The sequence below is a fragment of the Ovis aries genome, chromosome 12, assembly GCF_016772045.2.
Source record: "Ovis aries strain OAR_USU_Benz2616 breed Rambouillet chromosome 12, ARS-UI_Ramb_v3.0, whole genome shotgun sequence".
Taxonomy (NCBI): Eukaryota; Metazoa; Chordata; class Mammalia; order Artiodactyla; family Bovidae; genus Ovis; species Ovis aries.
In genome coordinates, this window is record NC_056065.1 from 58,666,945 (window position 1) to 58,694,614 (window position 27,670).

At 44.3% G+C, this 27,670-nt stretch overlaps 1 long non-coding RNA gene across 1 annotated transcript; it reads right to left on the reverse strand.

Annotated features, from left to right (window-relative positions):
* Positions 1-11,931: 11,931 nt before the first annotated feature.
* On the reverse strand, positions 11,932-27,189 carry LOC132657472 (uncharacterized). The gene is made up of 2 exons (XR_009595739.1): positions 26,722-27,189; positions 11,932-20,580 (listed from the first exon to the last, which is right to left on the reverse strand). It is a non-coding gene; the product is annotated as an uncharacterized LOC132657472 (long non-coding RNA).
* Between the last annotated feature and the right edge of the window lie 481 nt (positions 27,190-27,670).

Consider the following 27,670-nt stretch of genomic DNA (forward strand, 5'->3'; position numbering starts at 1 on the left):
AAACCCTAATGACTGCTGCTCCATGACCACTCTACCCACACCTCCCACCTCCTCCTTTTCCTCCCTAAGTTGCTGGTATGGACGGGTCCCTTCTGCTGCGGCTGCTAAGTCGCGTCAGCCGTGTGCGACTCTGTGAGACCACATAGACGGCAGCCCACCAGGCTCCCCCGTCCCTGGGATTCTCCAGGCAAGAACACTGGAGTGGGTTGCCATTTCCTTCTCCAATGCATGAAAGTGAAAAATGAAAGTGAAGTCGCTCAGTCGTGTCCAACTCTTCGCGACCCCATGGACTGCAGCCTACCAGGCTCCTCCGTCCATGGGATTTTCCAGGCAAGAGTACTGGAGTGGGATGCCATTGCCTTCTCCGATGGATGGGTGCCCTAGTGCCCACTTTTCATACTCTGCAAGCTGGGCCATCACATACACATATAGGCTAGCATAGCACTGCTATGTGTGGCACACCAGCCTGTCATGTCTGTTAATGGACACGGTCTTGCTGGATGGTTTGCCAGTGTGTTGCTCCTGACCATGCTACCACCTACTATGCTGCAGCTGATGTCATCCAGCATGGTCCTAGAAATGGTCAGAGTATGACAGGAGAGGAAGATGCCAGTGAGGTTCTGGCTGCAGCCCTTCCTGACACCACTGACCATGTTCTAATTACAGAACCTTCTCACAATCATACATATCACACTATGGAACACTCACCATTGAGTCAAGCATTGAGCCAACCATTGGTCCAGTACTAAGTCCTAACCCTCTTTGGCCATGCCACTACATACATAGCACTTAAAATTCCTTGGATTTGTAGAACTTCACAGAGTCAGCTTGCCATTCTACTTATTCTTGTATAAGTTTGTCTTCTTTACAAAGCAAGCTTCTGAAATCAGGAACCATGTATTAGATTTCTGTGTATTTATCAGGTACCTTGACTGATGTCTGGTACATAGGGAATGTTCAATAAACATTTGCTGAATTGAAAGTAATTGTGCAAGAGTGATCAACCAGAAGTGGTGCCCTTTGAGAACCACCTTCACTCAAATGGTTCAGTGACACAAGTAAGCCACACACCAGAGCTGGACTGAGATTCCAAAATGGAGTGCTGAATCCAAAGGAAACTAGGATTCTCAGACTTCCACCAGAGGGCAGCATATTTATTATATCAAGACATAATCTGATGTCCAAACACTGGTCTGTGATGGCAGAAAATGTGCCCCAGCCCAACAGAAGGAAAACTGTGAAGAAAGCATTTATAGCTCTACACAATTTTTCTTTATTCCTCATCTGAGTCCTGAGCCCTGTGATTTGGCTCCAATTTTTTATTTGTGGTTGTTTGTTTCAGATAATAAAACTGTTCCTTTAAAATAATGGTGACTATATTGAACCTAAAAATAAATATCAAAACACCCAAGTCCCTGAGTGGGAGCAATTATTGCAAAAGGACCAGCCAAGCTCAAAATAGCTGTGAACGGATTCAGGCCCAGGCAAGAGGAGCCAGCCTCCTGGCTGATCTGGAATCAATGTGATAAACCAAAACAGATAAAATTTTAAAATACTGAAAACAAGCATACACACAGCAACAGTAAATATGTTATGCTGCGAACATTGCTCTTATTTGATCATTATTGACCACTGTCTCTTTGCAGTATTGTTAAGAGACTTCACAAAATGGATAGAAAGTGAGCATTCGACATGTGGGAGGGAAAAAGCAGAAGGAAGAGCTACTTAGAATTTCCAAGAGAAATAACACTAGGGTCCAATTTTGCTGTTAGATATAATAAGTTCCAGTAAGTAAGCAAATGAGAAGTAAGCCAAGCTGATATGGCTTGATTTCAATTCTGTATTTGTTTGTTCCCTGATGCATTCAGAGAAAAAGAGTGGCAAAATCATTCAGTAAATTCCAAGCCATTTTTACCATAAGTCTGCAGCGATTTCAGTACTGCTTCCTCCACAAGATCCGCCTAGAGAATCACAAACACAACCTATATTTATCTTTCAAGAAACCTCTGCGTAAAGACAATTGTCTTAGAAAGTACAGCATCCAGGTACCTACATTTCCCCTTGAGTGTTTCAATATTTATGTTGTACAAGTGATGCATTCCAACCAGTAATTATTTGATCAATTATTTTTAAGTGTGTAATATTCTCATCATTCACATATTCAATAAGCATTTATTGAGCATCTATTGTATACCAGAAACTCTACCAAATGATACAAGTAAAAGCATTAGTTTCTGTTCTCAAAAAGCTGAGAGTCTGAAGGGAGAGTTTTAAGGAGAGATGCAAGGGAAATTAAACAAGGTTAAGTCCCATGATTCATTAACACAAAGGATTGGCACTGAACCCGGCCTAGTGGGCAAGGGCTGTAACCAAAAACACTTTCTGGAGATAATGAAAATAGAGAGTGAAGGTGATACTCCCTCAGCCAGGTGGATATGCTAGGACTGGTGGAAAAATTAAAAGATTTGTTGCCATCTGCTCATCAATAGCAAAAATTGAAGCTAATATTTGTCAAGCGCTTACTCTATGCCAGGCATTGAACAAGTCCCTTGAATATTAGGTCTTACTGAGGAGACATTATTAATACGTATGAAGCAATAGGATATCAACATAGGGTTGTAGTAAGAAGAATAAAGGTCACCAAAGATGTCCATGTTCTTATCCCTGGGACTTTTGTGTGTTAAACTGTCACAAAATGGTCACATGGCAAAAGGGACCTATTTACATTTACTGATCCCAAAATAGGGCTCTGGATCTTCTGGGTGGGCCCAGCATAATCACTTGGGCTCTTAAAAAGGGAAGAGACGCAGAAGAGAAGGTCAGAAGATCTGATGTAAGGAGTCCAACAGCCATGGCTGGCTCAAAGATGAAGGAAGGGAGCCATAAGCCTAGCAATGTGGGCAACCTCTGGAAGTTGAGAACAACTCCCCAGCCACCAGCCAAAAAGGAAATGGTGACCTCAGTCCTGCAACCAGAGGTACTTCAATCCTGCCAACAGTTTAAATGAGCCTAGAAGCCTCCCAGAGGCTTGCCAATACAACTTCATTTCAGTCAGACAGTCTGAGAAACCAGCCAAGCCCACTAGACTTCTGACCTAAAGATCAATGAGATGACAAAGCTGTATTGTTTTAAGCCACTAACTATGTGGCAATTTGTTGAGACAGCAATATAACACTGATAGAAGGGCATTATCTAAGCAAGAACGTAAAACAAATAGGAAAACTATTACTACTGCACCTACTAAATACCAAGAGCCTCTCAACTATCATTCCCGTTAGCCCTCATATGCATGTAAAGTTGATACTATTGTTCCCATTTCACAGATGACAAAACAGAAACACAGATTTTTCAATAACTCAAGTCACAGCTAATAAGCAGTAAAATTTGAGCCCGTGTGTCAGAAACCAATGCTCCTGTTCTTTCCACTCTGCCAAGCTGCTGCCAGGCAATTATTCTTTACATGTGTATATGCTGGGTCATGAGGGCTTCCCAGGTGGTGCTAGCAGAAAGGAACCCACCTGCCAATGCAGGAGACGTAAGAGATGCAGGTTTGATCCCTGGGTCGGGAAGATCCCCTGGAAGAGGGCATGGCAACCCACTCCAATACTCTTGCCTGGAGAATCCCATGGACAGAGGAGCCTAGAGGACTGAGGTCCATAGGGTCACAAAGAGTCAGACACGACTGAAGCAACTTAGCGCGTGAGTGCGTACACACACACACACACACACACACACACACACGCTGGGTCATAATGCTTTCTGTGCATTATCTTAATTGAACTCTAACAGTCTGTGAAGCAGGCAGGACATAAATTATTTTACTCTTTTTACCCAAATGAGGACACCCAATCTCAAAATAAAGGATGAGTTATATGCATCCCAGGGTAAGAACACAGGCCTTCCGATACCAACAACCTGCGCTGACTCCACCAGCTCAGGGATGCCTAGTCCATAAAGTACTCCCCTCCGCATGAACTCAGTCCAGTCAAGCGTGCTTTGAACATACAGCCTGTTCCTACAAAGCAGCAGGAGAGGACCACTGTTAGAAGAAAACACGTGGATGGGGCTCTGGGAGGGAAATCAATACTTTAAGTGAAATTGAAACCTGTAGCTACACTGCAAGAGCTGTAGAAAGGTTCTCTGCTCCACTTGGGATGATAATTATCAGTAATCGCTGTAATGAGACTTTGGTGCAAGGTGTCATAACTTCAGTGTCCTCTGCAGCTGTGCCAGGGACCAGTGAGGATGCCCCAAGTGTCTCATTTTTACTCAATTATCTATCATGAGTTCCCAGAGTTCCTGGAGTCATTTCATGCCCTGCGCGTTACCAAAATCTCATTTTGGAGAAGGCTCCAAAGAAATCTGCTTTATCTGTAGTGGATTCCATTTACCCGTAGGTCATTCTGTAAAGCCTCTGTGGTCCAGGCAGGGTGCTAGGTACCAGTAACACTGGTTCTTTGCCTTCATGGGGTTTATACTCTATTAGAAAGAGAAACACTAAGCAAGTTAGCAAATGAGTAGAACTATATTTGAAAGATATAGCACAGGTAACCAACAGAACCCGAGATGGATGGGAGGTGCTTGTTTTAAAGGCCCAAAGGGGCTAGGTTCTGCTCACAGGGATGAAAAGCCTGGAGCAATAGGGCTTCTGCACACCTGACTCAGAGAGCTGCCTTACAGGATAATCTCTCTGAGCCACATCCTGTGAGGGGCAAGATCTAAAACAACAGTGAGATCCTTAATATGAGAGCCTGGTGCTACAGGGAGGTGGGGGATAAAAGGTCTAAGTGGTTCACTCCCAATAAAATATACGTGATCTGCTTCTCATCCCTTAGTATAAGAAGCTGGTCTGTTTACTTAACCTCTCTGGGCCTCAGTTTCTTCGCAGGGTTATGTCAATGCATATAAATCACTGGATATTGTTCAACACATAGGATATTCTGAGGAGACACACATCATGCCTACTACATAGATATCACATGATAAACATTATCTGCTGTGAGGGTGTGTCTGCTCTGAAAAGTGAAGAGAACTAATCTCTCACTCACTAGGTCCACTGTAAACATATATATATATATATATATATATATGTTTGCACTGGTCATAGCAAACATCCTCTTCCAACAACACAAGCGAAGACTCTACACATGGACATCACCATTGGTCAACACTGAAATCAGACTGATTATATTCTTTGCAGCCAAAGATGGAGAAGCTCTATACAGTCAGCAAAAATAAGACCAGGGGCTGATTGTGGCTCAGATCATGAACTCCTATTGCCAAATTCAGACTGAAATTGAAGAAAGTAGGGAAAACCACTAAACCATTTGGGTATGACCTAAATCAAATCCCTTACAATTAAATAGTGGAAGTGAGAAATAGATTTAAGGGACTAGATCTGATAGAGCGCCTGATGAACTATGGATGGAGGTTCGTGACACTGTACAGGAGGCAGGGATCAAGACCATCTCCAAGAAAAAGAAATGCAAAAAAGCAAAATGGCTCTCTGAGGAGGCCTTACAAATCGGTCTGAAAAGAAGAGAAGCAAAAGGCAAATGAGAAAAGGAAAGATATACCCACTTGAACGCAGAGTTCCAAAGAATAGCAAGGAGAGATAAGAAACCCTTCCTCAGTGATCAGTGCAAAGAAATAGAGGAAAACAATAGAATGGGAAAGATGAGTGATCTCTTTGAGAAACTTAGAGATACCAAGGGAACACTTCTTGCAAAGATGGGTTCAATAAAGGCCAGAAATGGTATGGACCTAAGAGAAGCAGAAGACATTAAGAAGAGGGGGCAACAATACACTGAAGAACTGTACAAAACAGATCTTCACGATCCAGATAATCACGATGGTGTGATCACTTACCTAGAGCTAGGCATCCTGGAATGTGAAGTCAATTGGGCCTTAGGAAGTGTCACTATGAATGAAGCTAGTGGAGGTGATGGAATTCCAGTTGAGCTATTTCAAATCCTAAAAGATGATGCTGTGAAAGTGCTTCACTCAATATGCCAGCAAATTTGGAAAACTCAGCAGTGGCCACAGGACTGGAAAAGGTCAGTTTTCATTCCAATCCCAAAGAAAGGCAATGCCAAAGAATGCTCAAACTACTGCACATCTCACCCGCTAGTAAAGTAATGCTCAAAATTCTCCAAGCCAGGCTTCAGCAATACATGAACTGTGAACTTCCAGATGTTCAAGCTGGTTTTAGAAAAGGCAGAGGAACCAGAGATCAAATTGCCAACATCTGCTGGATCATGGGAAAAGGAAAAGAGTTCCAGAAAAACATCTATTTCTGATTTATTGACTGTGCCAAAGCCTTTGACTGTGTGGATCACAACAAACTGAGGAAAATTCTAAAGAGATGGGAATACCAGACCACCTGACCTGCCTCTTCAGAAATCTGTATGCAAGTCAGGAAGCAACAGTTAGAACTGGACATGGAACAGCAGACTGGTTCCAAATAGGAAAAGGAGTACGTCAAGGCTGTATATTGTCACCCCGCTTATTTAACTTATATGCAGAGTACATTATGAGAAATGCTGGACTGGATGAAGTACAAGGTGGAATCAACATTGCCAGGAGAAATATCAATAACCTCAGATATGCAGATGACACCACCCTTATGGCAGAAAGTGAAGAACTAAAAAGCCTCCTGATGAAAGTGAAAGAGGAGAGTGAAAAAGTTGACTTAAAGCTCAACTTTCAGAAAACGAAGATTATGGCATCCAGTCCCATCCCTTCATGGCAAATAGATGGGGAAACAGTGGAAACAGTGGCAGACTATTTTTCTGGGCTCCAAAATCACTGCAGATGGTGACTGCAGCCATGAAATTAAAAGACACTTACTGCTTGGAAGAAAAGTTATCACCACCCTAGAGAGCATATTAAAAAGCAGAGACATTACTTTACCATCAAAGGTCCATCTAGTTAAGGCTATGGTTTTCCCTGTAGTCATGTATGGATGTGAGAGTTGGACTATAAAGAAAGCTGAGCACCAAAGAATTGATGCTTTTGAACTGTGGTGTTGGAGAAGACTCTTGAGAGTCCCTTGGACTCCAAGGAGATCCCACCAGTCCATCCTAAAGGAAATTGATCCTGAATATTCATTGGAAGGACTGATGTTGAAGCTGAAACTCCAGTATTTTGGCCACCTGATGCAAAGAACTGACTCATTTGAAAAGACCCTGATGCTGGGAAAGATTGAAGGCAGAAGAAGGGGACTCAGAGGATGAGATGGTTGGATGGCATCACTGACTCAATGGACATGAGGTTGAGTAAACTCCGCAAGTTGGTGATGGACAGGGAGGCCTGGCGTGCTGCAGTCTATGGGGTTGCAAAGAGTCAGACATGACTGAGCGACTGAACTGAACTGATATAGATATATATAGATATAGATATACACACACTCTTATTACCATTACTGCCCCTATAAAATGATGCTTACCTCTATGGGTGAAATTAAGCCCCCCAGAAGCAGTATGCTGAAGTCCCAACCACGCCCACTCATATCTCAGAATTTGACTTTATTTGGAAATAGAGTCACTGGAGATGTAATTAGTTAAGAGGAGGTCATACCAGAGCAGAGTGGGTCCCAAATCCAACATGACTGATGTCCTTATACAAAGGGCAAATTAGGACACAGTCACACTCATGCATAGAGGGAAGACAATGTGAAGATACTGGGAGAAGATGATATCAACGAGCCTAGGAAAGGGGCCTAGAACAGACACTTGCTCACAGCCTCAGAAGGAATCTACCCTGCCAGCACCTTGACCTCAGAGTTTCAGCCTCCAGAACCATGGAGGACAAGTTTCTATTGTTAAGCCACCCAGTTTGTGGTACTCTGCCGCCCTGGCAAACTAACATATATCCCTTAAGGGTAAGATGTGTATAGTGTTTAACTCTTAGTGCCCAGCATCGAGCAGAGGGCCTGGTGCATACTAGGTGCTCAATAAACATGCATTAAGTGAAGGAATAAATAAATAAATATCTAGTATGGTGGCTCACGGGCTTCCTTGGTGGCCCAGATGGTAAGGAATCCACCTGCAATGTAGGAGACCTGGGTTAGATCCCTGATTTGGGAGGATTTTCTGGAGGAGGAAATGTCTACACACTCCAGTATTCTTGCCTGGAAAGTCCCATGGACAGAGGAGCCTGGCAGGCTATACTCCATGGGGTCATAAAGAGTTGGAAATGACTGAGCAACTCAGACACACACACGGTGCTCATATTGCCAGCAAGAAATGCCAGAGACCTGTTTAAGGTCTCTAACCAGATAGCTGCTGTGGTGAAGATGTGGCTGTCAGTTGGGGATCAATCAAATATGGGATTGGCTGCCTCTAACCAAGACACAAGCAAGTGCTTGACACTATGGTGAGGAGGAAGTCCCTGGAGGCACCAGTTGTCAGGGGACACAGCTGTTTCCAAAAAGCCTGTGGGGCCGTGTGCCTGGACCTGAGGTCTGTGCCTGGGAGCAGGCCCCCTCCTCACACCGAGCTAAGAACAGGCCTCTGTCCCTCATGAGGGAAGCCAGCAAGACCAGGCAGCACCAGCATCGATGAAAAAGCCCATGGAGCCCACAGGGTGTGCAAAGAGAGTCTCAGACAGGGGCAGTTCTAGAAGCCTGCCGTACAATCTCAGAGGCCAAAGGGGATGTGGGCTCACACCTGGGAAATGCCATGAGAATTCAAGGGCGGCTCAATTCTGAGTCCACTCACCTGGGAAAGGACAAAGATGAGGACTCCCTCTCCCAGGAGGCATAGAAGATAAGGGCTAGGCTGGTGGGGGCGCTAAGACCCAAGTAGAGAGGAGGATGAGAAGGAGCTGAAGTCAGGGGCGGTTGGAGCAACAGGAGTTAAGATGATCATTCTCTAGAGCAAAGAAGATGGGAGAGAAAAGGATTTTCATAATTGAACTATTCTAATTGACTGCTGACTCCACACTGTTCAGATCCGCCAGGTAATCGCTCAATCCTCCATCGCGTTTCATCTGTGGAGCTGGAGCAGCTCCTTGGAGGGGGAAAGGCAGGCTTACAAACTGATTAGGGGAAATAACTCCTTGCAGGCCTTCGGTTCCTCTTGTTAAAAATGGTGCCATGAAAATCATAGTTAAAATAGGAATGTAGTGAATAACATGCACCCCTTTCCTTGACTGTGAAATAGATTTTAACAACTACCTTAGCTAGAGAACCCAACACATTCGACCTTCCAATAAGGGTAAGCAGAGTTTTCGATCAGCGTGAAATAGAACCTATAAATCAAATGTTTCATATCTAAAGTCCAAGCCGGCTCTAGTGAGTAAAATTCCACTCTCCAACAGTCTTTTTTTTTTTTTCTTTTTACTGGCTGGCTATCACACTTCCTTGACTTTGGAACTATATGGATACTGTTTCTTCGTCTTAAATCTGTGAAACTACCTTCAAGAGCAATAGTCTTGACTACTTGTGATATACTATCCAAGATAAAGAAGCTGGTCAGTAATAAATGCACCTTTGTGGGAGATTCTATCAAGCAGGAACAGTTGAGATGGACTCTTTGGGAGGGAGGAGGAAGGGGAGGTGGTGTGGTGGAAGTGGGTTGCAGAGAGATTCTGGAGAAGGCAGCAGAGAGCAGTGTGAATGCAAATGCATTCTGGAGAAGGGTTGACATTGATAATCTAATTCTCCCAACTCAAGAACAATAAAAATTTTCTTTCCTGGAGCCTATATTTTCCCTTATATCCCCAAACTCCACAGGGGACCCAACAACATCCTTTGCTGAAGGAAAGCTTAGACCCTGAAGGAGCCACGCTACCCCTAGAAACCAGGTATCTTTTCTAGGATGCTTCTGCTAACTAGGGAGCACTTCGAGCTATTTGGCTAACAGAGTCTGGTCCTACTGAAACCACAAGCAGATCTTCCCTCAGCAGTTCGGTTCAGGGCAAGATGTATATGCCCCCATGGTCACAGACATACTCTCCAGAGGCCCCCAGAACTCTCCAGTGACTCTTTGATCATCTTAATGGGCTTGTTAGAGAGCGACAGTGAGAGGCCCGGAGTGCCGTGCAGCCGGCGCTGCGGTGGGAGCCGGGTCTCCAGAGAACGCTGCCGCCCTCGCAGGAGGTGTGGAGCCTTCCGCTGACCCAGCTCAGCGCTTCCAAGGAGACCACGTCTGGGGCGGCCCATCCCCTCCCACTCACCCTCCCCCTGGTACCTAGTCTCAGGTTATAGGAAATCTCAAAATTACAGCACTGAAGCTGCTGAAATTTCAGCGCCTGTTCCAGCTACCACAGCTTACCTCCTCTCTGCAGCCAAGCTTCCAGCTTCCTCTCTGCCCCTGGGTGGGGATGTCTTCACTCCAAGCTTAGAGAGATCTCTGGAAAATAACCCTGGCAACCTGAAGGGTGATGGACATTTTCACACTCCTTCAGGATAGACTTGTGGTTCTATGCCTCTGGTCAACCACACACCAAGGTTTCTGGCAGGTAGCACCCGCCCTTCCCATCTACAGACACCTTAGCCCCTCACTTCTCACCCCTGAATTCTATGAAAATCACCTGGGGAGGATCTGAAAAGATAATTGCCAATGCCCAGGCTCCTCACCCAGAGAGTCTGATTTGATTGTTCTGGGTTGAGGCCCAACCCTGCAGCCACGTGTTTCAAAAGCTCCCCAGGTGATTCTAAGGTGCAGCCAGGATGGGTTACCAGATTGGCCTCCAGGCCTTCCCGGGGCATCTTTGCAAGGATGGACAACGGAGCCAAAAGAATGCCCGACAAAGGTGGTTTCACTTATTGCTTGATTTTCTGAATAACTTCTCAGAGCGTAAACATAAATCTGAAATCTGAAGGTCATAGAGGTCGTCCCCGGTGTATGAACTAGAATATAAACCATCTATTTATTCAGATTGGACAAATACTTGTTGAAGGCCTACTATGCCTTGCGAGGAACTAAAACGGAAGCACATGCATCAAACAGTTTCTCCATATACCTGGTTCTCCCTTCTGCCCCTTCATACTTGGAAACCTGATTTCCTGTTTTGAATTCATTCTCCCTCTATCTTTCAACTTTTAGATGTAACATATATATTGGCTTATTTACTTATAAATCTCAATTCATGCTTCTCAATGAATAGCAAACCTCCAACATATTCCTCAGGTTCATGTAATTGGAATAGGAGGAAACACCCACACCGAGAATGAACAAACCTCACGGACTCTCCTTTCAAGACTCTTCATCTCCTGATCAAACTTCTGTTATAATAGCCTAAAAGGTAAATAATCAAGAAGCCCAAATAAAAGACCTTTCCTACTCTCTCTGCTCTATCCTTTCTTAGTGTTATGTTTTTACCAAGCTGTCAGGAAAAGCAAAATCATGAAACTCCCCAACCAGATTCTTACATATGCCTGAAACCTTGAGGGCAAGGGAGGAAAATCCTGCCACAATTAACACTCTCATACCGGAGCCTAGAAGACCGAAGATCTGGGGCCACAAGCGAGAGTGGCCCTCGCGCATCGTTAGTCACTGCCTCTGCGCTTCTGCTCTGCCTCCCGCCTGCTCCACCGTCACCCCCGATTCCAGTTCTGTCCATACTTGCCTTCCCCACTGGACTGTAGCTGAGCCAAAAGCTTCAACTTGTTCATCCCTGTCTTCCCACCCCCCAGTGGCTGTATATAATAATAGTTCACATGTATTGAGCACTTACTATGTGCCAGGCACTGTCCTAGATGCTTCCCACATACTATCTCATTTAATCTCCAACCTTATGTGATTAATACTTTTACTATCCCATTATATAGAGGAAAAACTGGAATACAGACTTTAAGCAACTTACTCACAGGTACACAGGACCCAGGAGGCAGAGGCTGGGTCACACCCAGGTCATCTAGCTGCAGATTCTCCTCTCTTAGCCACTACTATACCATGCGGAAGTTGGATAAATCAACACACACAGTTGTTTCCAAGGTCTTTATTTAGAAGAGGCAGCTAGAGTACTTAATAAATAGGCAACCTTGAGAAGATTAACGAGTCCAAATCTCAATTTCCTCCTAGAAAATGAGAGTAAAAGTAACACAAAGCTCATGGGGTTAGCGTGATGATGAAATTAGATCTCATATATAAGGTGCTGAGCACAGCGTCAGGTACTTAGTAAATATTTTAAAAGCTAGATGCTGCTGCTTGCTGTTTGGTACCTTGGTCTCTGTCAGTAGAAACATCTTGCATTACTCCCCAATCTGAGTAATATTATCTCTCCTTATAAGCATCGTGGGCAGTAGCCACTGATTTTTTTATAACTTTATTTAGATACTATTCACATCCATTCACCCATTTAAAGTGTACAATTCAGTGGTTTTTAGTATATTCACAGAGCTATACAACTATCATCACAATCAATTTTAAAGCCAATTTAGAATTTAGAAGCAATTGAGAGGCAAACAGAATCAATTCCAGGGGATTTTTTTTCATCACCCAAAACTGAAACTCAGGAACCATTATAAGTCACTCTCCATTGCCCCCAGGCTCTCTCCCTACAGCCACTGGCAACCACTAATCTATTTTCTCTACATTCGGGACATGCTGTATAGAGTCACACAATGTATGTTCCTTCATGACTGACTTCTTTTGCTTAACGAAATGTTTTTAAGGTTCATCCAGGCTCAGCCTATAGCAAAACTCCATTTCTTCTTATGGTCAAATAATATTCCATTATACAAATGGACCACATTTTATTTATTCATTCACTAGTTGAAGAATATTTGGGCTGTTTCTACTTTCTGGCTATTATGAATACTGCTTCTATGAACATTGGTATATAAATTTTTGTGTGGGCATATGTTGTTTCTTCTCTTAGGGACATACTTAAAAATGAAATTGCTGGGTCATATGTTAACTGTGTCCTTGGAGTAGGAAAATGGCAACCCTCTCCAGTATTCTTGCCTGGAAAATCCCATGGACAGAGGAGTCTGGTGGGCTACAGTCCGAAGGGTTGCAAAGAGTTGGGCATGACTGAGTACACACGGAGAAGGCAATGGCACCCCACTCCAGTACTCTTGACTGGAAAATCCCACGGACGGAGAAGCCTGGTGGGCTGCAGTCCATGGGGTCGCTAAGAGTCGGACACGACTGAGCGACTTCACTTTCACTTTTCACTTTCATGCATTGGAGAAGGAAATGGCAACCCACTCCAGTGTTCTTGCCTGGAGAATCCCAGGGACGGGGGAGCCTGGTGGGCTGCCGTCTATGGGGTCACACAGAGTCAGACACGACTGAAGTGACTTAGCAGCAGCAGCAGAGCACACACACAGTAACTCTATGTTTAACCTTTTGAGGAACTGCCAGACTGTTTTCTAAAGTGAACAGCCACTAATCTTGCACGTGCTTCTGGTGACCTGAAATAAGTCACTTAACCTCAGTAAGCTTGAATTTCTTTATCTGTAAAATGAGGATATATCCCAGAAGAGATCTTGTAAGTACAGGGTCATCACTGCCTGACATCCAGTAGGTATTTAGCAAAAGGCAGGTACTCTGTTGTCCCCGGCAAATGGTTCCCTGCCTGCTCCTGCCTCTCCAGTTTGGATTCAAAATATAAAGCCTGTGCCATGGAAGGACTGAGTGCAGCCTAATGGAGGTGTTAGGTAGAGAAAATCAGAGTACAAAGTCAAACCACCTCTCTGAATCATGTCCCAGGTTTCTAAAATAAAGAACAAATAAACAGATGAATCTCAACTCGTGTGTGCATGTTCTCTTTGCTTCTATAAACTGGACTTCTGCCCAGAAACCACAATAAGTGAAGAAGAAATCAATAATCCAAGTTTTGTATGCTAATGTAATTGGTGAAAAATGTACTACAGTGAACTCAGTTAGAACACATTCTCTAGATTGCTGGAGTTTCTTACAGGCCGCATCTCCTGAAAGACCTACAGAAATGAGATTTAGCAAAACCGTTCTCCACGTGGCTCTGAGCAATGCAGAGACGTGTAAGCCCCAGTTCCATTGTGCTGAAGCCTTGATTAGCATTTCTGTTTCTGGAAGAAAAGACTGACAGTCAATCAGTCCCAAACAACAATAATACAGCTCTGCAAAAAAGAAACTTCCACTCTTAGGGGAGTTATTGTTATTCAGGGTAAAAAATATCCCCTGGGCAGATTCACTCCACTGCAGAAGTTGGTTTCAGTGTTACTTTGCAAAACCTGGGGGGAGAAAAAAAAGAAAACCATAAAAAGTTGTACATGCAATATTTCACATTGTGAGTAGATTTGCTTTGGGGACAATAGGCAGGATGCTTAGAGAGACCTCTCCTAGCAAATGAGAAAATAAAGGGGTTTCTATCTTTAACTGCAAAAATAGTAAGAGGAGAGACTTGAAGACTGAACACAAGGGAGGCTGCCCCATTGTTGTGGCTCCCTGTGGAGGCGGGGGTCACACACACCGGAGATGAAGCCACGGTCCCAGGCTTTCTTCCACCAGCCCCAGCTTCTGGCTCCCTCTGCAGTAATGCTAATTATGGGATAAGAAAAACTAATCTTTTCTTTTTCTAAAGACATTAATCAAACCTATCAAAGAAGTACCAAAAAAAAAGAAAAAAGACAAACTTTCAACTAGGGATTGCAAAGAAAGATTTAAGAGAAAAAATAGGATTTGCTCACTATTAGCCATGGGAAGGTTAAGAAGAAACATGATAATTAAGTAAAAGCCACTTGGGATCTTCTACATGCGTTTTATACACCAAAAAGAAACAAAAACCTAAAACCGTGTAAACTGAGTATCATAACCTGCTTCTAAGCACCCACTTGTCACTGAGTAAAAAATATATGCCGGATAAATACGCTGACAGCTCTCAGATGTAATATTACTTGTTCTGAGGCTGAATTTTATATGAAGCAGGTGTGGCATTGAGCCCTTCAGTTACTAAAATGACATCTTCCAGGAGTCCTAAGAGGCCTGGACCCCAGCAAACACCACCAGAAGGAACTAGGGAAGGAGATGGTTTGTCTGACCTCAGAGCCAGAAACCAAGTACAGTGATATTACTGAATGAAACTGGGGCATGGTGTGGGGGTGGGGAGGATTTTTCCTGAAATACTGTGGCTCTGGATCAAAAGAAAATAATGCAAATTTTAGTCTCTAAATGTAAAATGCTCTCTCTATCCTCCAGGGATTTGTTTAGGTTGTTCCCTCTGTCCTACCCCAGGCTAGCCTACCATTCCTCCCGTGGTCCTTACACAGAAGCCACTTGCTGCCGCCTGCGTTCCCCAGCTCCAGAGGCTGTTATGTGACCCCATGAACTTGTGCAGCTCTCTATAATCACCTCTTCAGAGAAACTGCCTGTTTACTTCTCCAGCTGCCTAGCTTGAATGTAAGTCCCTAAAAGAAACAGAAAGCCTCATCGTGTTCACAGGGTATACTCAGGGCCTATACAACATGTGGCACATAGACTGGCTCAATAACTTCACCAAAGTCTCTAACTGAGTGAAAGAAATAGAGCATCTGACCCCAGAAGTGAGGCAAACCCTGAAACTGCCCACTACCCAAGGTCAATCAGGCCAAGTACCGGGGGAGCGTGGGGCCTCAGAAGGACTGCCCTGGAAAAAACCATTCAAGGAAAAGATATACCCACCTCCCACCTCCGCCACTCCTCCTTTTCAGAATCTGTGGCTTTTTCTTACTGTGTCTGAGAGCAAAGAAGCTTCTTGATTGTTACATTTAAAAAGTCAAAAGCCCTTTGCAACTGTATTGTCATTACATGAGGAGCATAGGTCCCGACTACAGATTAGTAGAACAAAGGCAGATGGACCCGAGTTTAAATTCCGACTTTGCTACCAACTAAGCAAAGAAGTAAATCAGTTAATCTCTCTCTACCTCAGTTTTCTTCTCTGCAAAACAGTGATAATAACTGCGTTGCAGAATCATGGTGATTAGATAAAGTAATGAAAGGCATGTATTTGGCATTGTATTGAGGGCTATTTGTTAGTGATGGATGTGGGTGATAATGTGTTTCAGCAACTTTGAGAGGTAAGATTCCAAAATGTTTACTAAATTTGTTCCTGTTGTATCAGGCATTATAAAGAAATATAGGCTATATTTCCTGCCTTCAAGGAGGTCATAGTGCACTGAATTCAACAGACCCAGGAGCAGCTGCAGCACAGAGAGGTTAAGACACATCCCCAAGGCTCCCATGTGGCAGACTCAGGATAAAAATACAAGTCTAGTGATGCCCACGGAGAAGGCAATGGCACCCCACTCCAGTATTGTTGCCTGGAAAATGAGTGACTTCACTTTCACTTTTCACTTTCATGCATTTGAGAAGGAAATGGCAGCCCACTCCAGTGTTCTTGCCTGGAGAATCCCAGGGACGGGGGAGCCTGGTGGGCTGTCGTCTATGGGGCCGCACAGAGTCGGACACGACTGAAGTGACTTAGCAGCAGCAGCAGCAGCAGTGATGCCCAGACACTACTTTTTCCAATAGGTCACGTTCCATGAGGAAGGGAAAAAGGCACATTTCTTTACTGCTGTGCACCCTGCATGGAAAGTAAGTAAAAGAAAAAATCTAATAAAATAAAAATACTGTAGTCATCGGATGGGGTTTTAGTCTGTTAAGGCTTCCATAACAATATATCACAGATTGGATGGATTGTAAACAACAGAAATTTATTTCTCACAGTTCTGAAGGCCGGGAAGTCCAAGATCAAGGTTCTAATAGCATCTGGTAAGAACCCAGTTTCTGTTTCACAGACACTGCCTTCTGGCTATGTCTCCACATGGCACAGGGATGGGAAATCACTCTGGGATCTTCCATAGAAGAGCAGCAATCCCATTGAAGAGGGTTCTACCTTCATGATCTCATCACCCACTAGGGCCCCATCTCTGAATACCATCACTTTGAGGGTAAGGATTTCAACCTATGTGTATTGAACAGACACAAATATTCAATGCATAGCATATGGTACGGAGAAGGCAATGGCACCCCACTCCAGTACTCTTGCCTGGAAAATCCCATGGACGGAGAAGCCTAGCGGGCTGCAGTGCATGGGGTCGCTAACAGTCAGACATGACTGAGCGACTTCACTTTCACTTTTCCCTTTCATGCATTGGAGAAGGAAATGGCAACCCACTCCAGTGTTCTTGCCTGGAGAATCCCAGGGATGCGGGAGCCTGGTGGGCTGCCGTCTATGGGGTCACACAGAGTCGGACACAACTGAGGTGACTTAGCAGCAGCAGCAGCAGCATATGGTTAAGTAGAGTGCTTCCTAGTACAGATGCATTGAGGATTTTTATCCAAAAAAAAAAAAAAAAAAGAAAGAGGTTTAGAAAAAAATTTCAAGAATTGTATTTAACAGTGTTGCCCCATGGGTTGCCCAGAGCAGAAAGTCTGGACCAATAAAGGTTAAGGCGCTATTTTTCAGCAGTAGAAGGAAACAGAGATAAGCTTACATTTTTTTTCCTTGATCACAATGACTCTTCTTTCAAACAAACACACACAAAAAACACTACCTGTTGCAAAAACTCTTCCACACTCTGACTGAATGAAAATTATGTGTAAAGGGAACAAAATTACTTATTAACATCCCCTCCCCATTCAACCTGCCACCCACCAAAAAACTAATCCTTATAATTGCAAGGTCCCCTGTTGAATATGTAGAGATAGGGTGCTTGGATATGGGTTTGGGGGAAATAAATTACTCTGCATAAGAAAGGAAGAACTATTGAGAGCGGTCCTGGAAAAGTTCCCAGCCCACAGTCCTCTTCATAAATACAGGGTCTGCTTCTCAGGCATTGACTTGATGGTGCTCAGACATGCTCCTTCCCTGTAGGTCACGATACACTAGGTGTCCTCGTGTGTTTTGTGTTTTAAACGAGGAAGCATACTTGGGAGATGAAACCATCACCTGTAAAGGCAATGGGGGAAATTCGTTTTTAGGGTGACAGAAGGCTGAGCTCAGAACTTGGCAAAAATGGGAAAGGAGACTAATTCAATCTGATGAAGAATGGGGAGAATTCAGTGAAGTCGGGAAGGCTACACTAGGCATCTGGGGAACTGTATAAGGGCAGGAAGACAAGTTGAGAAAGGACCCAGCAGAGGAAGAAGGGAGTTTTCTGGAGGAATAACAGGGTCAGGCAGGACTGGACTTCCATCAGAATTTTACTAAAGGCAAAACGTGGGTGAGAGAAAGCCTGACCATAATCAGAAGATGGGAATTTTCATCCTAGCTCTGCTCCAGGCTTGCTGTTGGACCTTAGTCGGACAAGTCACCAAACCTCCTCAGCGTCTGGCATTCTCTCACTTGGGCAATAGTTGCTTCACAGCAATGATGACTTAGTGCCACTGAAAGTGGCTTGACTACCACGCAGGGATCTCAGGAGTGTGGCCTGGAGTGAAGCCTCCCAGTTGTTTCTCAACTATCATCTCTACTTTGTTGGAGGCTCCCACCCTCTTCAGGGGACGTGATCCTGTTAGGGAAATTTAATGGAGGTAGTCTTGTTCAGGCTTCAGCAGTAGGAGAGCAGACCTTTGACTAACTTCTGACCCTAGCTGGACTGTGTGCCGGCCTGCAAGCACACCAATTGTTACCAGCAAGCCAAGTGGCACTTTAGATAAGAAAGGGAGAAGGTCCGGGAATTTCTGGAGCCCCAAGGACCTGGTCAGTCTTTCAGGGTCTGGAAAATCTTATGACTCACAAGGTGAAACAAACAGCACTGTAAAGGCTAAAAAAAAACCAGAGCTGCATTTTTTCATACAAACGGATGATGACATTCACAGCCTAAGGTTATAAGCAGGAGCCCCAAAACTGCAATGTGAAGTCTCACCTGTAAGTTGGATGTACCAACCAGGACCTCTTCCATCTGGGACTCCAGTTGCTGTTTCTCAGGACTTCCCAGAGATGTTCAAGTCTAGATGCACGTTTCAACCCAGTTTGGTGATGTAATATCTCTCTCTGTTGCTGCTGCTGCTGCTGAGTCACCTCAGTCGTGTCCAACTCTGTGCGACCCCATAGACGGCAGCCCACCACGCTCCCCCTTCCCTGGGATTCTCCAGGCATGAACACCGGAGTGGGTTGCCATTTCCTTCTCCAATGCATGAAAGTGAAGTCACTCAGTCATGTCTGACTCTTAGCGACCCCATGGACTGCAGCCCACTAGGCTCCTCTGTCCATGGGATTCCAGGCAAGAGTACTGGAGTAGGGTGCCATTGCCTTCTCTGAATCTCTCTCTCTACTGTTTCTGTTTTCTTTTAAAGACTGTATATTGACATCAAGTCAAATAATCCTCCCTTAAATATTGAGATTGTTCATTGTGTAACAAGTGGTTTCTTAACAAATCCTTCAAATCTAAAACGGAAGTAAAACTTTTGACAAAACAGATTTGTATCTCAGGCTTTGCTTCCCAAGTGGCACTAGTGGTAAAGAATCCACCTACCAATGCAGGAGACACAGAAGATATGGGTTTGATCCCTGGCTTGGCAAGATCCCCTGGAGGAGGAAATGGCAACCCACTTCGGTATTCTCACCTGGAGAATCCCATGGACGGAGGAGCTTGGTGGGCTACAGTCCATGGGTCACAAAGAGTCCGATATGTCTGAGTGACTGAACATACACATACACATTTGTTTGCCTGGGGTCCGATAATCTCATCTTTGTATTTAGAATCCTTTCAGAATGTACTTGAACATATTGATCTCCTTTCCTAGATAAGAGAGATGCTGGGTAGAGAGCAGACTTGGCACTCTGAAGAACTAATTGTCAAGTCACCCTTGTTCTGGCCTTGGTTGTGTGAAGCCACAGTCTCCTTTTGATTGAGTTTCCTTATGCTTAAATGAGACGGTTGGAACTGACAATCTTTAAGGTCCCTTCAGGCTGCAAAGTTCAATGGTCCCTTGAAAGACCACTCCTGAGGCTATCCTACCAGTCTGGAGTTCCAGCATTTTCTATTGCCCAATTAGCAGCATTTATCTAACTTTTTTTTGTCAGGTATGTGCTTCTATTCCAGGCATTCTGAGCCAATTCTGCAAATCAGACTTCTTGGAAGACTCAAATGTTTTAAACCACCTTCAAACATAAGACATCAAATGTACCATTTTCCCTTCATCCACCAACTTTGTACTTTTATCCAAAAATAAAAGAAGGAGGTACTGAGTCCATCTGGCATGATTTGCCTTGAATAAAAGCCCATCTGCTTATTATTTCTAATTTCATTGTCCTCTAGAATGTTTACAGAAGTTTCTTTCAATATTTATTGCACTGTTTCTAATTACTGATCCAGTAATCCAGACCATCCACGCAGACTTGGTGGGGTACCATGCAAGGATGTAGGTGTCTTTCTCCTTTTCATCTCCACAGTTCTTTACTCTGGAGGCACAATGTGGCCCTCGGCCATCATTACACCCCCCTGGTGTCACACTGCAGCCATGGATTCTGACAATCAGTTCCTTTATCTCGAGTCTTCCTGGGGCTTGCCAACAAAGCTGCCTCTGTTGAATCTTTGCCTGCCTCGACACCATTGTTGTCATAGCAAGGATAGAGATAATTACCTGGTTGATTATCCTGAGGTTGGCTCCATCCAGCCCATGATCACTGGGAACAGAAGGCTTATCTCTGTCTTCAGGAGTCCTGAAGAGATGGGTAAGAGATTCACATTTCTCAACTTACTGAAAGACATTTCTGAAAGAAAAGGATGGTCTCTGCAAGAATGGAGGCATTTCCAACCAAATCCTTTTCCAAAATACCTCCCTAAAAATCAAAAAAAAAAAAAAAAACCACTAAAAACTGTTTAAAATTAACCCTCTTTTCCCCAAATGAGCTCCCATTTCTGATTTCCCCAGTTCTATTATGATGCTTTACTTTTCTCATCCCGTGGCACTATCACTGCCCACAATCAAGCACATTCTGTTACTCCTTCTTTGTAGTATCTTGATGCCTTTTCCATCTGCCCCTGACTTCCCGAACCCACTCCATCATCTAATTTCAGCCCCCTATCACATGGTCTCCATTCTTGCAGGACTTCCTATCTCTCAGTCTCTCCTCCACCCCACTCAACAAGCACATGACTCCAGAACATAAAATATTGATTACATCACTGTCCAATTCAGCAATATGCTATGAGCGCCTTTGGCCTTCAGGATTCCATGCTGTCGCTGACTCACAGAGGGTCTCCACAATTGAGCCTCACAGCCCCCAGCTGGCTGTGTATCCCACAGCTGCACCACGAATCCTCTTTTCAGCCCCACGGGGAGTACTGGGCCCTCCCTGAGCTGCATACTCAGCTTTTGTTCACACACTAACTTGCCAAGCATGTGAAAAATTTGAAAATTTACAAAGACAGAATCTGAGGTGAAATCTGACTGCAGACACCTAGGGATTAAAACTGAATATAGCAGTGAATTTTTATGGGGTGGGTCACCATTCTTCCAATTCTCATGCTGCCCCAGATCCAGGAGAAATATCCCCACTCTGTAGACAGGCCACAGCTCTCCTTTAATGATCCAGAAGGAAGTTCTGGAATGAAGGGATGGAGGGAGGGGAAGAAAGGAAGAGAGAATGAGGAAAAGAAAAGAGTAAAAGAAAAAAAAAGCAGGCACTATACAGAAAAGGCAGGACTTATGGGTCAAAAAGATGGGCTTTGGAGTCAAATAGAACCAGATTCAAACCTCAGCTCAGACTAAAGCTGCAAGTTGGGCTCTTTACTTAACCTCCCTGAGACTGTTTCCTTATCGGTAAACAGGGTGAATATCCACCTTGCAGCGTCAGTGTGAGTATTAGAGTCAACGTATGTAGATTCCCAGCCCAGATCTTGGCTCTTAGCCTCTTGATCTTTGCTGAATTACCCCACTGCCACCTCCAGCCCTAGCAGGTTCCACTGCAAGGGTGCTTATAGGGTGGGTTCACTCTACCAGCCTCCAGTCCAGCTTCTAACCAGGACTAGAGCGTGCAGTGGGAGCCTGTTGTCTGGCCAGTGGTTACAGCTCTTCCCCCACAGATCACAGCTCTACATATGCTCCCACTGAGACTTTCCCTCAGACTACAACTCAGCTGCCCATGTCCCCAAAAGCCCACCAGGTGGGTCTCCCCACACCCCTTCAAATATCAATGCCCCCTTGTCATCCCTAGTGACCAGCTGCAGACCTGGGCTCCCGAGAGTGAGCAGCACTGGCTCGGGCTCGCGACATGACCGCAGGATGAGGCAGTCAGCCCGGAGCTGGGCTCCTGAGCCCTGCTCCCGGGATTGTCCCTGTCCGTAACATCTCCTAACTGACTAATCTTGAGTGTATCACTTCAATTCTGTGAGCCTTGGTTTCCTAGTCTCTAAAATGAAGACCTGCTTCCTGGGGTTGTTGTGAAGAGTAAATGAGTTAATGAACACAAAACATTTAGAATATTGCCTGGCACACAGTGGGTAATCGATAAAATATTAGCTGTTCGAATTAATAAAGCCTTTCATCATCAAGGTCTCAGGTGCCTCACAATCAGGCTGATTAAGATGGCTCCCTGTTTACCCTGGGGCTTCTTCAAAACATCCTGCTTGTTGTCATGACCACCATGTGCCCACATGTGGTGCACACGCATACAAACACACAGCCTTCAGCCTTCAGCAGTACCAACCCTGAGGCAAGAGAAGACTGATTCCCTGGAGCCTCCAATAACAAGCACTGTTCTCCACCATCTCCTGATGAAACTAAGTCAGCACTCAGCAGTAATCCTACATCTGCTTCACTCAGCAGACTGCCTTTGCTTCTCCCAGGTCAGCAGGGGAGAAGGTCAGAGGTCAACTGGAATCATCTGACCCAACCCTTTGTTGAGAGATCATAAAAATTGATGTCTTTTGGCCTGAAATGTCTGACTTGTCAGTATCACCTCAACTTACAGGGTATTTCTCAACTTTACACTTTTCTTTGGCCTTACTCAGAAAGTTTACAAATTCGAATTCAACCTTTCCGAAAACATTTACTGAGCGTCAGTTTTATGCCCCGAATTGTGCTGGGGCTGCAGGTATAAGGATGACTCAGAGACAGACTTTAGATTTCAGGTTACAGTCAAGAGAGGAAAACCGGCAGCTGGACAGATCACTTCAATGCAATGTGACATATGCTAAGGCAGAGAAAGGCACGAGGAGCTTGGAGAGAACACAGAAGAGGCATCCAATCCAGCCCGTAGATCAGGAAAAGCTGCTAGGAGAGAGTGACTCCAGAGAGGCATCTTGAAGGGTGAGTAGTCATTAACAAAAGAATAGCATTTTTAGAGCATATTGGCATAAAGAGAAGTTGGGTCAGTTGCAGAGACATGGATGGACCTAGAGACCATCATACAGAGTGAAGTAAGTCAGAAAGAGAAAAGCAAATATCATATATTAATGCATATATTAGAATCTAGAAAAATAGTATGCTGCTGCTGCTCAGTCGCTTCAGCAGTGCCCGACTGTGTGCGACCCCATAGACGGCAGCCCACCAGGCTCCCCCGTCCCTGGGATTCTCCAGGCAAGAACATTGGAGTGGGTTGCCATTTCCTTCTCCAATGCATGAAAGTGAAAAGTGAAAGTGAAGTCACTCAGTCGTGTCCAACTCTTAGCAACCCCATGGACTGTGGCCCACGAGGCTCCTCTGTCCATGGGATTTTCCAGGCAAGAGTACTGGAGTGGGGTGCCATTGCCTTCTCCAAGAAAAATGGTATAGATGTTCTTATTTGCAAAACAGAAATAGAAACACAGACATAGAGAACAAATGCATGGATCCAGGAGGGGAAAGGGGAGGGATGAATTGGGAGATTGGGATTTGACATATATACACTATTGATACTATCTATAAAACAGATAACTAATGAGAGCCTACTGCACAGCTCAGGGCTTCCTTCATAGCTCAGTTGGTAAAGAATCCACCTGCAATGCAGGAGACCCCAGTTTGATTTCTGGGTTGGGGAGATCCCCTGGAGAAGGGATAGGCTACCCACTCCAGTATTCTTGGGTTTCGTTTGTGGCTCAGCTGGTAAAGAATCCACCTGCAATGCAGGAGACCTGGGTTCAATCCCTGGGTTGGGAAGATCCCCTGAAGAAGGGAAAGGCTCTCCACTCCAGTATTCTGGTCTGGAGAGTTCCATGGACTGCATAGTCCATGGGGTCATAAAAAGTCAGACATGACAGCAAATTTAACTTCACGACACTGCATAGCTCAGGGAACTGTGATGATCTAAATGGGAAGGAAATCCAAAAAAGGGGGAGTATATGTATACTTATAGCCAACTCTCTTTGCTGTACAGCAAAAACACAACATTGTAAAGCAACTATACTCCAATAAAATTACTTTTAAAAAATGTCAGGCTAGAAAAAGTGCCAAAGCTAAGGAAGGTTATTAGTGTATAATTCCTGTAATTGAAATAATACCTAGTAGAAAAATAAGCAACTATAAATTTCTAGGGAGAGACTGGAAAAGAGAGCAGGAATTTCACTTCTTTAAATAGTATGAGAACTCACATAAAACTGATATTAAGTTAGAAATAATAAAGAGAATAATAAAAAAGTGACAGAGTCCTTCCTACCTCCACCAAAAAAAAAAAAGATGCATGGATATGACAATCTACTTCTGTCTTACCTTACTGAGACAGGGAGAATCTCTCTGGGGATTCATGCCAAATAACTGATCTGATAAAATACCCGCAAAAAGCATATCAGCATAAAAAATACAGTGCGATTTTTGTAACTATGGTCATTTAGCACCGCTGGAGGGTACAGAGGGCTTCCCAGGTGGCATGGTGGTAAAGAACCCACCTACCGATGCAGGAGACGCAGGAGATCTGGGTTCGATCCCTGGGTCATGAAGATTCCCTGGAGCAGGAAGTGGCAACCACTCCAGTACTCTTGCCTAGAGAACTTCATGGACAGAGAAACCTGGCAGGCTATACAGTCTGTGGGGTCACAAAAAGTAGGACGTGACGGAGCGCACACACACACAGGGTGAGGAGGAGGGGTAGCAGATGAGACGGAAGATGAGCAGGTACTAGACCATGAAACGGAGAAGGCAATGGCACCCCACTCCAGTACTATTGCCTGGAAAATCCCATGAAGGGAGGAGCCTGGAAGGCTGCAGTCCATGGGGTCGCTGAGTCAGACATGACAGCAACTTCACTTTCATTTTTCACTTTCATGCATTGGAGAAGGAAATGGCAACCCACTCCAGGGTTCTTGCCTGGAGAATCCCAGGGACAGGGGAGCCTGGTGGGCTGCCGTCTATGGGGTCGCACAGAGTCGGACACGGCTGAAGTGACTTAGCAGCAGACCATGAAAGGACTAAAGTCTTTTGAATATTATCCTGGAACAAAAGGGGAAACACTGAAAGGTTCTAACAGAGTAGTAACATGGTAAAAGTCGAATTTAGGTAGAAGTGAGAAGGTAGGTGGGACAGGGGAGAAGTATCTAGAAGCAGAGAACATTTAGTGATTATTTATAAAAATCCAAGTGAGAGATGGTAAGGATCTGAACTAAAGACCTGTCAGTAGAATTGAGAGAGTTTCTGTTTAATTTCAGAACTATTTAGGAGGTTAGGTCATCAAACTTTGGGACTGCTTAGGAAGAAAAGGGAGAGGACACAGAGATGAATGAGTCCCAAATTTCTATCATAAATGAAACATCAAGTTTTGATTTATGCACTAGAAATCCTAAGAGTATTTGGATTTATACAACAGGTTTTCTGTGCAACATTACAGATAATTTTAAGACAACGCTAAATAAAAACTGTCATACCAACTAGGTCACAAAGAAAACAGTTTCTGACCATGAAGCCTCAAATGGGTACTTGTGTGGTGGTGGTGGGGGGCCCGGGGGGGGGGGGGGGGGTGGGTAGCAAGAGACCTTGAACCTAATTGAAGCATCTACAACTCAAGTTCAGTCTCCTGGAAATGACAGTTCATATAAAGAAGAACAGATGAAAGGGGTCGGGAAATACACAGAAGCAAAGACTTAGGTATAGGACAAACGTCTGTGGTCAAGATAACAGGACTGTGATCAGAACAACACTGGAGAGCTGAGTTTAAACCAGGAAACTGCAAAGGGAAAGGTAACTCCTGCAACATGAGATGCTACTGTTAACAAATAGCAACTTCAGAGCAACAGACACAAGCCTTGGTGTTGACCACACTGGAAACACGAAACCAACATTAATTTATTTTCCATCTTGATCATTCTGGACCATTCAAAATTCTGTTGTCGGGCTCTGTTAACTAGAACTGGGAAAGTCCACTTAAGATCATGGAAGATGGGTGTTGAAGATGAGTTTGGGAGAGAAGGCAAATGTTAAGCCTGGGAATATGTTCTACATTTGTAAGCCATAGTGAGTCATCTCAGGCTTTAGAACAGAGTCGTGATGTGATGAAAGCAAATTTTTGAAAATAGTCTGGAGAGTTCCCTGGTGGCCTGGTGGTTAAGACTCAGGCTTTTCACTGCCAGTCACCCCAGGTTTAATCTTTGGTTGGGGTGCTAAAATCCTACAAGCCATATGGTGCAGCCAAAAGTAAGAGTGTGGAAGCCCCTCGCAAAATGGATTATCTTGACTGAAATCCCCTCAAATACTACAGTATGGCTGCCACTCATTAAATCTTTCAGTTTCTCCATTAACTGGCATCTTCAGACTCTGCTCCCTCTAAACCCCTGGCAACATTGTTTCCTAAAGGCTCCTAGCTCTCTGTCTCAGTGACGTTCAAACAGAGTGTGTATGGGTTCAGTCGCTCAGGCATGTACAACTTTTTGCAACCCCATAGACTGTAACTCACCAGGGTCCTCTGTCCATGGGATTTCCCAGCAAAAATACTGGAGTGAGTTGCCGTTTCCTTCTCCAGGAGATCTTCCTGACCCAGGGAAAGAAATCCGTGTCTCTTGTGTCTCCTGAAATGGCAGGCGGATTCTTTACCACTGAGCCCCTGGGGAACCCTCACTCATGTTCAACCAGAGGAGATGCCAAACTCCCTCAACACAGCAGTCCTGTACATCAAAGACTTGTCCTGTTCAGAATGCCTGCAGTGCCCAGGATGAGAAGCAGGGTATCTGATCTCTTTCTCAGCTCCTACTTTTGTCTTCTGTAAATTTTCTTCTGCTGCTTATCACCAGGCATCCTGCCAGCCAAGCTGCCCGAATAGCAGGTTAAGTGGTCACTCAGCTGTCATCAAACTCTTTCTCCCTTTCAGAAGCAACTGGAGGCAAGCCAACGCCCATTATTGACCTAGTTCCACAGCAACTTAAGATTTCCACAGTGGTTTCTACTAGCCAATTCCCATGTCAACACATACTTCAAGTCAGTTTTGTTATTAGCGGTTTGTAAGTGGAGAGACTCCAATACAGATATGGAAACCTGCTCATGTCTCCTACATTTAGTTCACAGAGTCAGACTGTGGGAAGCTATTTTCAAAGTTATACTAATTCTTTCAAATCTCTAGGAAATTTACTTAGTAGGGTGTCATTTGTGAAGAAATTTTAATATAAACATCTCTTGCTTTTGGAATTCAAATACTTTTGTGGCCTAGTTATGAAAAGTGCATCTCCTCCACTGGTTTTTATTGTATTATTGAAGATATATTCAAATTTTTAATCTCTTTAAAGAGATGAATGCATTATTGCCATCTCTTTGAGCCTGTCTTTTCAAGTCTCTTACATTTTATCTTGTATTATTGGCCCTCTTTGAGGGACTGCAGTATCTTTCTAATCCTAATAAATTGAAAGTGTTTT